The following is an 11,148-nucleotide window of genomic DNA, read 5'->3' as shown; positions in this document are numbered from 1 at the left end:
TATTTTACAGTTATTATTCACTGTCTTGAGAATTGCTGCTCACTTGCTGAACAAGAAGGAATATTTTTAATGCAGCCAAAGTAATTTTTGGAGTTGCTAGTTAAGGACTCCTTACTTAATGCATTAATTATTCCTTCCACGTGTTGTACTTTAGAGTTTATATATTTGGTCTTTTGATATAAGACTCTAAGGTAAGACAGCTGATCATGTCTTGGCCTTTTGGCTAAGATCAAGAGCATCTATACTTATCAGTTTAATATCTAATATGCCAACTATCTGAGGATTCAAAAAAAAATAAGAAAGAAAGAAAAAGAAAAAAGAAAGAAAGACAATTGATTCCTATTTAGAGAGTGCCAATAAGCTTGAGACTAGTATATATGTTCTTCCATCTCAATGGAAGTATTTAAGGTTCTCATTTCTGTTGTTCCTTCCTTTTCTTTCTTCTTCCTCCCCCACCTCCTCTTCTTTGTCTTTCTTTCTTATTTTAAATTTTTATTTCTCCAATGGAGAAGAGTGCACTTTTCTGGAGAAAATATGCTTATGAGAAAAATACACATTAGTTCTCATTTTTGTAAATTGAGTTGGAGCATTGACTAGAATACCTTGGTAATGTCAATGGTGATACTTTAGATAACTAACATAATGTGCTCAGATCCTTCCATGAGGATTCAGCAAAAAAGAACAGTATGTGAAATTTATACAGTGACCACTGAGAAATGCCAGAGGAGGCTGCATCAAGTGCATTTGGAAAATAAATAAATAAATAAAAAAGTGCATTTGGGAGATTAAGGAATAGGCTACTGTTCATTTAAATTGAAGTAAGGAAAAAACTTGCAAGAAGTCATTGGATGTATGTTAAAACAAACAAAAAATAGGACAGCTAATCTAAGGAAAACAATGGATAAAAAATTTGAGGAGGGAATTCACAGAGCAAGACACAGCTAAAAAGAGAAGACAAGATTCTCACCTACAATGGACGTAAGGGCAGTGCCTACTTAAATGGTATATTATTTCACACCCGTTAGACTAGCAAAAAATAAAATGCCTTAAACTAACACATTAATTAGAACCCTCAAATATTCTTGGTGGGAATGCAAAACGATATAATAACTTTACAAAGCAGTTTTGCTGCACTGAGTACGCTGGGTACTTTCTTGTTACTCCTTTAGATACACCCTCTGTCTTCCTTTGTGCAGTTTTGCCCTGGGAGGTTGACTTTACATTCATAGGCTCCTTGGTTCTCTGGCTTCCAGTTGTATTCATTGCAGATTAGAAAATGAGAAGGAAGTGAGGTAATATTGTTTATTTTCTTTTATTTTTTTTTATTATTTTTTTAATATTGTTTATTTTCTTGCCCCCCTCACATGTGTTTGCTGTATCCTATCTCTTAAACCATAGATTGTCAGACAGTTTTCTCCATAGAGTTACATTCTCTGAATCCTTGTGTTTACTCTTCTTACTACTTGAGGCTTAAGAATCGTAGTGATCCTATTCCTGGTAAGCCCAGAATATTGCGCTAATTGCTAGATCTCTAAACATTGACATTACATATCAAGTAGTTTAAATTTTACAGTTTGAACGTGCCATATGATTCTTGCTGGGATACCAAAGAAAATCCCTGATAAAGTTGTCTAAGTATATTCCACAATAACAATTATAATTCAGCAATAACAATTATTAGGCCAGTATCTTTGAGATACATTTGCTCAATCATACATGCATGTTTATTGAAATATTATTTGTAATAGCAAAAATCAAAAACAATCTGAGTCTCCAAATACTGGATAATGAATCAATGCATTGAATTATGTAACATTATTCAGCATCAAAAATAAAAAAAATTGGAACCAATTTACCAATATGGGTAAAACTCAAAAATATACTTTCTAGTGAAAAAAATAATTTATAGAAGCCATGCAAATAAAACTAATACCTATATATCACTTTTATTTTTTAAGAATGTATATACACACACACACATAAAGAATAAAAGTATGCTTGAGAGTTATAATTCAAAATTCAGGTTATCTCTAGAGAAGAAGGAGAACGGGATTATTTTGGAATCCACACAGGGCTTCAGGTGAAAGTATAATGATATATTGTTTGAGATGGGAGAGAATGTAGGAGTTTTTATTATATCATTACTTATAAATCTTTAATTGCCTGAAATAGGTGATGATTTAAAAAAAAAGTTAAGGGGCAGGAGAAATGTTAACTAACCTATAAAAATAAAATAAGATAAAATAAAATAAAAAGCATGGCCTCTGTTCAGAATTTCAAATTTGTCTTGAGCTGTTTTCTCCTTACTTATATCCTCATGGAAAATGTTATTACAGTCTTCTAAAATCCTTCTTAATTATCAAAGGATAATGCCATCTGGTGATATCCTACATAGCCTTTTGTAACATCGTGCAGTATTGGATAGAGAGGAAATCCTCATCTTTTAGCTATTTGTTCTGGACAGTGGGAAGAGCAAGGAAGAATCTAAGTGCTGGCCCTGCTGCCCACATCATACTTGGATCCAACTGCGAACACTGTCAGTGTTGCATAAAGTATGGAACCAAGAGACCCTGATTAGAACACTCCATGAGGCCTTTAGGACAAACATCTCCAACTAGGGTAGAAAAGGCTGCATTTACAATGCTCACTGCTCTCTACTTTCTAGATAATGTCCTCTCATTTATTGTACAATGTGTACTATTGTGGACATGGAAGGGGAATTTGAAAAAAATGTGCAGTATGGAGAAGGAGAATAATGTCTACATAAACATTGTCAAAATTTATTCTTCAAACTATATTATGTTGTGTGTCCTAGGACATACAACTGAATGAAGCTGAATGAGAGTCTTAAGTATTCCTAAGAAATGCAGGTCAAGTCTTTTTCTTTCTTTTTTTTTTTCTGTTTTCTTTTTGCATGTTAATCCAGAGATTTTGGAAATAGATGTAGTAGCAATTAGCATAATATATCACAAAGTAAAATATTTATTCTTATTGGTAGCCTTGGAATATGTATATATTCTGCCCTATTTTGATTCCTAACTCTTTCAATTACTAACTATAGATGTCAAACAAGTCACTGAATTTCTCTGTGCTTCAATCCTATCCTTGTAAAATCATAATAATAATAGTAGCGACATCACAAAATTTCTGTGAGGATTATGTGAGCATGGGATATGCAACTACCATATGACCCAACATTTTCCCTCCTACACATTTATTCCAGAGAAATGAACAATTATATTAACAAGAAAATCTATTCATGAACATTTATAGCAGATTTATCCTTAAGAGCCTCAAATTAAAATAATATTTTTTTGAAAAATGTAGATTTTATTATTATTGAAGTATGACAAGGACAACATCTCTGGAGATGACTGGCATTGAGAAGAAAGTTTGTTACTCACAGTTCCAAGAGGAGGTGGACCCAACCTCCCACACAGGGTCACAGGGGGAAGCACCGGTGTTAATCAAGAGACAGAGGGAGAAGAATATAGGGGCAAGAACCTTTTTTATGGTTTCCACAGTAAAGAATGAGCAAGACAGGGCAAGCGCATTTAGGACTGACTGGTTAGAATAATTTCAGTGGGCTATGGGTTGTAGGGCTCTCAGATACCTGGCCCTGAGTGATTAGGGTAGGGGAATATTGGCTTGGAGGGTATGAGTCTGGTAAAGGAGATGTACTGGGAGTGGCAAGATGGTCCAGATCAGCAATTTGCATATGAATTCACTTCCAGGTGAGTCCCTTACTTTCTCTAGAAATAGGTAAGCCTTGGGGTTTACCAGAAATTGGGGGCCTTTTCACCAAGATCAGTAAAGCCCTAGATGTCAAAACATCATGATAAAAAAACATTTATTACAAACCCAGAAGGTTAAACAAACTTTATACATCTATACTGTGGAATACTATTCATCAGTAAAAAGGAATGAGCTATTGATATGTGCAACAACTTGGAGGAATCTTAGCATATGGCATGGGATGAGGGTGGTGGTGATAGTTATGGGATGTGTGGCTGTAAAAGGACAACAGGTGGAATCCTTGTGTGCGTAGGACTTCTCTGTACCTTCACTGTATCAATGCCAATATCCCAGTTGTAAAATTATAGTCACAAGATAGTTTTACAGGGCATTGCCTGTGGCTCAAGGAGTAGGGCACAGGCCCCCCACACCAGAGGTGGCTGGTTCAAACCCAGCCCCAACCAAAAAACTGCAAAAAAAAAAAAAAAAAGATAGTTTTACAAGATGTTACCATTATGGGAAACTGGGTAATAGCTACATAGTCTATCTCTGTATTATTTCTTAGAACTGCCTGTAAAAAATGGTCTCAAAAATAAAAAATACATTTTTTTAAAAAGCTGATAAAAATCTGATAATTTACGAAGTTTGTAAAATATTAGTTATTTTTAATAGCATTTGCTCTGTAATGCTGGCATATTTATTATTGAATTCATCAGCACAGATTGATTCATTAATTCTCATTTTAATTGAGGAAATATTTGCTGATATTTGTAGATTAGGTCTTTATGGGCAGGACTCCTGCTCTCACATAATCTAATATGAAGAAGAAAAGAAGCTATACATTTTCTAATAGGAAGCATAATGAAGTAGTTATAAAGAGGCTTTGAAGCCAGAAAGATTCATGTTTCATCTCCTCAATTTCTGACTGTATCTTCTTGAACAAATTACTTAACCTCTTTATTTCTGTTGCTTCATCTATAACATGGTAATGAAAATACTTTCTTCTTTTGAAGTTTAAATGAGATAGTATATTAATCTTTTAATCAGTTGAGCACCTATCACTTGGGTCTGCACTATATACTGAGGATTCAACAGTGCTTAAGAGAATGTCGGTCTTCATAAAGTTTTAAGTCTTGGGGGTCTTTGGGCACTCAGAGAAATTTTCTAAGACATTGAATGCTTTCACTGCAAAGTTGTCAACTTTTTCCTTGGACCCTCAACAACCAGCTCTATGTCTCTATTTTGAGATAAGTGGAAACACCTAATGTTTGCTGTTATATATACTGTATAATGTTTTCTCTTTGTATTTTTAAAAATGTGTATGTAAGATAGGTGTGGTAGTGCATACATATAGATTATAACTTTCATTGGGCAACAGGTCCTAGGTAATCACTTACTTGGCAAATGATTACTAAGTAGTAGTATAAAAAATCCACGAAGGGATATATAAAATATTGTATGGGAATAGAGATGATTTCTTTGACAAAAAACTTCTTAGAGGGAGTGGCATTTTAGCTGAACCTTGAAAGAATGGATAATATTCCAAGCTTCACTTGAATCACATCGAAATGAAGAAATTTGGCACGTATCGTGTTCTCAAAATAAAGGGCTTTATGTAGCAAAAAGAAATTGAGTAGCATTCTTCATACTTTTACTTGTTTTTACATATAAATACACCATAAAATCCTGCCAGGCAGTGTTGACTGCTGAGGCTATGAGCTAATCATACATTCAGTTGAGCTGAGTTTTCTCTTTGATCTGAATAAACTGAAGATACAATAATTTTCTCTAAGCCCATTGTATGATGGGCTCACTGATGATGTGATGGGCCTTAGGGTTGTGGCTTCAATCACTTAAGCCAGTCACTCTTTTATTCAGTGTTGCTTAGAAAACAGAAGTTCAAACAATCAAACGTCTAGACTTCTCCTTCCCAAGATTTGTTTACTCTGAAGAAATGCTCATAACTATTAATTTGTTAAAAGAAAAACTCAAATTGTGTGCAAAAAATCATGCAAAATGCTTGAAAGGAGTTTTAATGATTAGCATTGAAAGGTAGCTATACATTTTTTCAACAAGATTGATACTCTTAGCTTCCTAGTTAAAATTATCTGGTGTTTGAATTCTTCCTTGTGCAAAACACAAACATGTTTTGATGGTAGGTCTACCAGTTTATTTCCTTAAACTCTTCAGTTTCTTCTTATATATCATTTATATTGATAGACTAAAGTCCTGGGTCTATCCAAGGCTAGAGGCTTTCTTAAGATTCTTAACATACTAGATACAAAAAGGTATATGTCATATAAAATTTAGGGACCTAGAGGGGAGGGAAGGATTGGAGGATTTGGGAATAGAAGAATTCTCCTGAACTAATGACCACCTTCTAATTTAGCAGCTTAATTACCAGATCTTCATGCGGCTGGGCTTCTGGAGTTTCTGGTAAAGATAATGATAAGTGATTATCTTCAGCTTAGCTCTAGTACGAAAGTCTATTAAATATCAGATGCAAAACCCAAAAACCTTTTGAATTCAGCTTTTTTTTTTCACTTAGCATAAAATTTGCTTGAGTTTTTTTTTTTTTTTTTTAATTTGACTTCTACTCCAAGAAAAGTTTCTCTTCTTTTTGGAACATTTTTGGTAACAGTCTTTGTCTCTTGGGGAAGAGGTAATGTGATAAGTTTTCTTTTCTTTCTTTTTTTTTTTTTTTTTTAATTTAATCAGTCACTTAAAAATGGAAGACGAATGTCTGTTTTCTTAACAGAAATCTATTTAAAGCAACTTAGAAGACACATCTATTAAGAATATATACACAATCATAGTATTGTATACAATTACTATGTATTATTACAATAGTTTACTGCTGTCTTTTAAAGATAATTTCATTGGCATCTATTTCAGAGGTAATTTTAGCACAAACACATTTAGAAAATGTTCTGCTATAGTTATTAAGAAGTATGTTATTTACAAACACAAAATAAATCAAGTGTCTTGAAATACGATGAAATATTTTTTGAGGGGTTGTCTTATTTAAACCTTTATTTAAATGTATTTAGTCCAAAGAAAGAAGTAGAAAGTGAATGTCTCTAGACTAAATTGAACATCTGAGGCTTGTGAATACAGAGGACAGAATTAAGGTCAAAAAATGAAATTTCGATGTCTGTCACTCATGCCCGTTGTTCTTCTATTATTAAAAATATTTCGGTAACAGTTGGATTCTTCTTACCTGATACTGACTGGAAGGGTTATGCTTATGTGTAAGTGAGTCCCTGCATGGAACAGAGTGTGAAAAAATACGCACAAAGATCTCTCTGAATTGCTAGAATATTTTTTCTTCTTATTTCAAAGAGGAAGAAGAGAAACTTTTCCATATTAAGTCTGAAATAACACAAAGTTCTGTCTTATTGTTAAACAATATAATAATAATAACAGCTACCTACTTTACATGTCCTGGAAAATTAATTATTCATAATATTTGTAATTATTAAAAAGACTCCTCAATACTGAGGTAGGAATTTTTATGCACTTTTTAGTAATATGACACGGAGGCTAAGAGTGTTTAACCTGCACAAAATTTTTTTTTTTTTTTTTAACCTGCACAAAATTATAGCATTCTGATTAGCAAAGATTTAATCCCAAAGTCTATGCCCTGCCCACTTTGCATTCTTTGTAAAACTTGTCTCATTTTCTCAAATCAGAGCCTTCGTACATTTATGGCTTCGTTCTCCTACTGCTGATGAAATGGCTTTCATGCAGAAGGACAGCAAAATGGCCACACTGCCAGGCGAGGTCTGGTTGACCCCTGTGTAACTTTCAGGTGGTGGATGAAAGGGTTCTTCTCCTGGAAAGCTGGGTCTCCCTGCTTATCTGCAGTCTCCCATTGCAGGTCATTTACATTCAGGAAGCACTTTAGGACTCATTTCAGCAAATTGCCGAGGCTCTGGTGTGGGCATCTCCTTGGTACGCAGGCACAATGAAGCCCCTTGAAGATGGTTGGTGCCCCAGGTAGGAAATTGACCCAAGTGAGTTCCTTGACTCTTGAGAAATGAGCTCAGTTATAAGAAGAGAGACTGTTCTGAGACTTGAAACAGTGGAAGGAGAAAGTGAGTAAAATTGGATTTAAATGAAAATCTGATGTTCATTTGAATTTGTTCCAGTTATGCTTGGAATGCCTGATGCATTTGAATTTTCAAGTTTAGAACAGTATTATGTGAAAATGCCTTGATAATTCCAGAAAAGAATATGTCTAAGGGGAATGAAGGAGTAAAGGTGTCTTTTATTACTTCCAGCTTTTCCTTAAATCCATTTAATTATGACACTAGCTTATATCTGTAATAGCTTTTCAGGGCACTTTGTGATATAGAACTTTATTTTATTCTCAATAGATATTTGTTATAAGCAGCACAACTAGTATTTTTGTCTTCTTGTTGATAAGAACACTGAGGGGTAGAAAAATTATATAAATCTATTATTGCTATTCACTACAGTAAAGTTCACTACATTTTAAAAGGGGTATATTTATGCCTTAACATTTTAACATTAAATATGTAAATGTACATCCTGATATGAGCTAAGACCTTTTGTTTGCATATATTTTTTGATAATTGAAGTTCCTTGTGATTTTTTTTTTCAAATCACGCTCATATTGAATCTTTCATAATTTCTAGGAATTTTTTTAAGGGGGAGGGCCTAAGTACTTAAAAACACTTTTTAAAGGAATAGGTATAGGCACTTTCTATATTTTTATAGTTATTTTTCAAATATTTTATTGTAATCAAATTTCACATTTTTTTTTTAGTAAGTTGCCCATAGTGATACAACTCAACTTTCAGATCCATAGTTTATTGGTTTACTATTATTTAATCAAATTGTGTAATTATAGCATAACGAGTACAACCGACATAAATGGGTTTGGGAACAAACACAACAAATTCTTCTTAAAGATATAACACAACTGGTGGGAGTAGAAACATGTGGATGTATATACTAGCAAGTAGTCTGCTAACCTTGAGCGGCAATGTGCTAAAGAATATGCATGATTTTTAAAGAGGGAAAGACAAATTACTAAGTAAGGGAACTTCTATTTTGATTACAAATAGGTTGAGAAACGAGGACTTCTCAGTCATTTTGAGTGCAGGCAAAGACTTAGCTAAAGTCTATTCATCATAATATACCTTTATTCACTCGATATTTACTAAGTACCGATTATGAGTCAGTACTGGCAGCCGGGGATACACCATGAACAAAGCCGATAGAAATCTCTACTCTTATAAAAGTTAGATTCCACAAATGGGAGAGAGAGGCATTAAATGAAATATGTAAGATGGTGAAAAGTCTGTGGAAAAGATGAAGTGGCCTTTGAGAAAGGGACTATGATTTGACCGTGCTCTTGGCTTTGTTGAGAAGTTTATGTTTCCATAAAGGAAAAGGGAGAGAGTGAATCCACGTGAATGGCTTTAACACAAATGAAACGCAATAGGATTCAAATAACAAAGTTTTTACCTAGCTGGGTGTGGAGTTAGGTGGACCAGCTAGCAGAACAGCAAGAGCAAAGGTTTTGGGGTGGAAGCATCAAAACCAATAGCTTGGCTGGGGCTGGATGAGAGGGGAGCAACAAGATATCACACCAGAAAAATAATTGGGGCAGGGGTTGGAGTAGAATTGCAAACAACATCTGCTAGTCTGTTTCTGGGTCATTGGATATTACTCTGAGTAAAACAAGAAGACATTGGAAGATTTTCAGTAAATGGAAGAGGTAATTGGACAGATGATCACATCACTCTGTGCTAAAATGAGAATGGATTAAAGAAGGCTGAGAGTGGACGGCGGACTTTGGCTCAAAGGACTAGGGCACTGGCCCCATATACCGGAGGTGGCGGGTTCTAACCTGACCCCAGCAAAAAAAAAAACAAAAACAAAAACAACCACCACCACCACCAACAACAACAACAAAAAAACTGCAAAGAAGGCCAAGAGTGAAAACAGGAAGACTCCTAGTAGGCTAGTATAATGGTCCAGGTGAGAGGCCATGAAATCTGCATTTCCAAGCAACAGAATTAACAGTGGAGATGATGAATTATTTATATTACTAAAAAGATGAGGATATAGTCGGAGAGAGGAAGCCAGAAAAATGAGAAGCAGTCAAAGTATTTAACAGTAGAAACATTATCTAAATTGTGTTTATCCACATGATGAATCATTATATAAATGTATGTAGTATGTAGAAAAAAATCATAACTCTACATTCACATTCCATCATGCTATGTGGTAGTGTTAAGTCAATGTGGTACATTACAGAATAAACCGTTTCTGCAAATACAAAATATGTGTATATTGTATTTGTACATATGAGGCATCTAGAACATAAATGCTCCCCTGCATTTTAAAATGATTTCTAAAAGATGAACATGATAGAGATATTAGTTCATTTATTTCTTTGTTCCATCAACATATGTTTTGAGCAGGAACTATCTTTAAAATTCTTCTCTTGGCTTTGAAAAAGATTAAAAAAGTAGGTGAGACATAATTCTTATCATGAGTTTCCACAGTTTTGTAAGTAGAGAGAAAAAATATAATAGTGCATATAGCAATATAACAAAAACCATACCAATGCAAATAAAGAAGCAAAACAAAAATATTATAAAGGATTAAGAGGAGACAAATATTTAACTGTCAGTGGCGTTTGAGTTGGGCTGTGAAATATCGGGGAAGTGTTTTGACAGTTTGTGGAATAGAATTCTCAGCTGAGAGAACAGAATTAGGAGAGTTATAGAGGCAGGGATGCATAAGTCATGTTTAAGAAAATAAGTTACCTAGCATGGGTAAATTGTTGAAGTATATAAGTTTAGTATAAGGAATTATACATACATATACATAGAAGTATAGTAGATATAAGGAAGTATATAAGTATAGTAGAATACATGTATTATATTGATATATGACACACATTGGCATAAAATACAAAATAACATTTGTACATTTATATTCGAATATTAGCTAAAATTTACATTCTAGTTGTTTGGATGATTAATTTTAGACATTTATTAAAAAGAAAACTATACTTATGACTTCCAGAAATATTTTCTAATTTATTTTGAATTCCACAAATACAAATAAAATACTGGAATATCTATTTGTGGGTTGAAAATTTTAATCTAGTCTCTCATATACTGAATTTTTTCTAGGAAGCAGCCAGAATCTGGTTCATTATATGTAAACTTTATTTGGAAGAATGAAAAGAATTGTTCCACTACAGAAGAACTTAGTAGTGACGTCTGCAGAGAGGTGCTGGGCATCTTGTTAAATTCCTTGTGACATAGGGCTATGGAATCCAGCCAAAACAAACATCACGGATGCCCTTAGTCACACTGCTGCAGTTTGTAAGTTTGCATTAGTCAACAGCACTTGGAGGGTCTGATA

The 11,148-nt window shown here is 33.9% G+C and overlaps 1 pseudogene; it reads left to right on the top strand.

Annotated features, from left to right (window-relative positions):
- Positions 1–203: 203 nt before the first annotated feature.
- Positions 204–306, top strand: LOC128579913 (uncharacterized; annotated as a pseudogene).
- Positions 307–11,148: the final 10,842 nt, after the last annotated feature.

The sequence above is a fragment of the Nycticebus coucang genome, chromosome 2 (genome assembly GCF_027406575.1).
Source record: "Nycticebus coucang isolate mNycCou1 chromosome 2, mNycCou1.pri, whole genome shotgun sequence".
Lineage (NCBI taxonomy): Eukaryota > Metazoa > Chordata > Mammalia > Primates > Lorisidae > Nycticebus > Nycticebus coucang.
The sequence above is the reverse complement of the archived record's forward strand: the minus strand, read 5'-3'. Positions and strand labels throughout refer to the sequence as shown.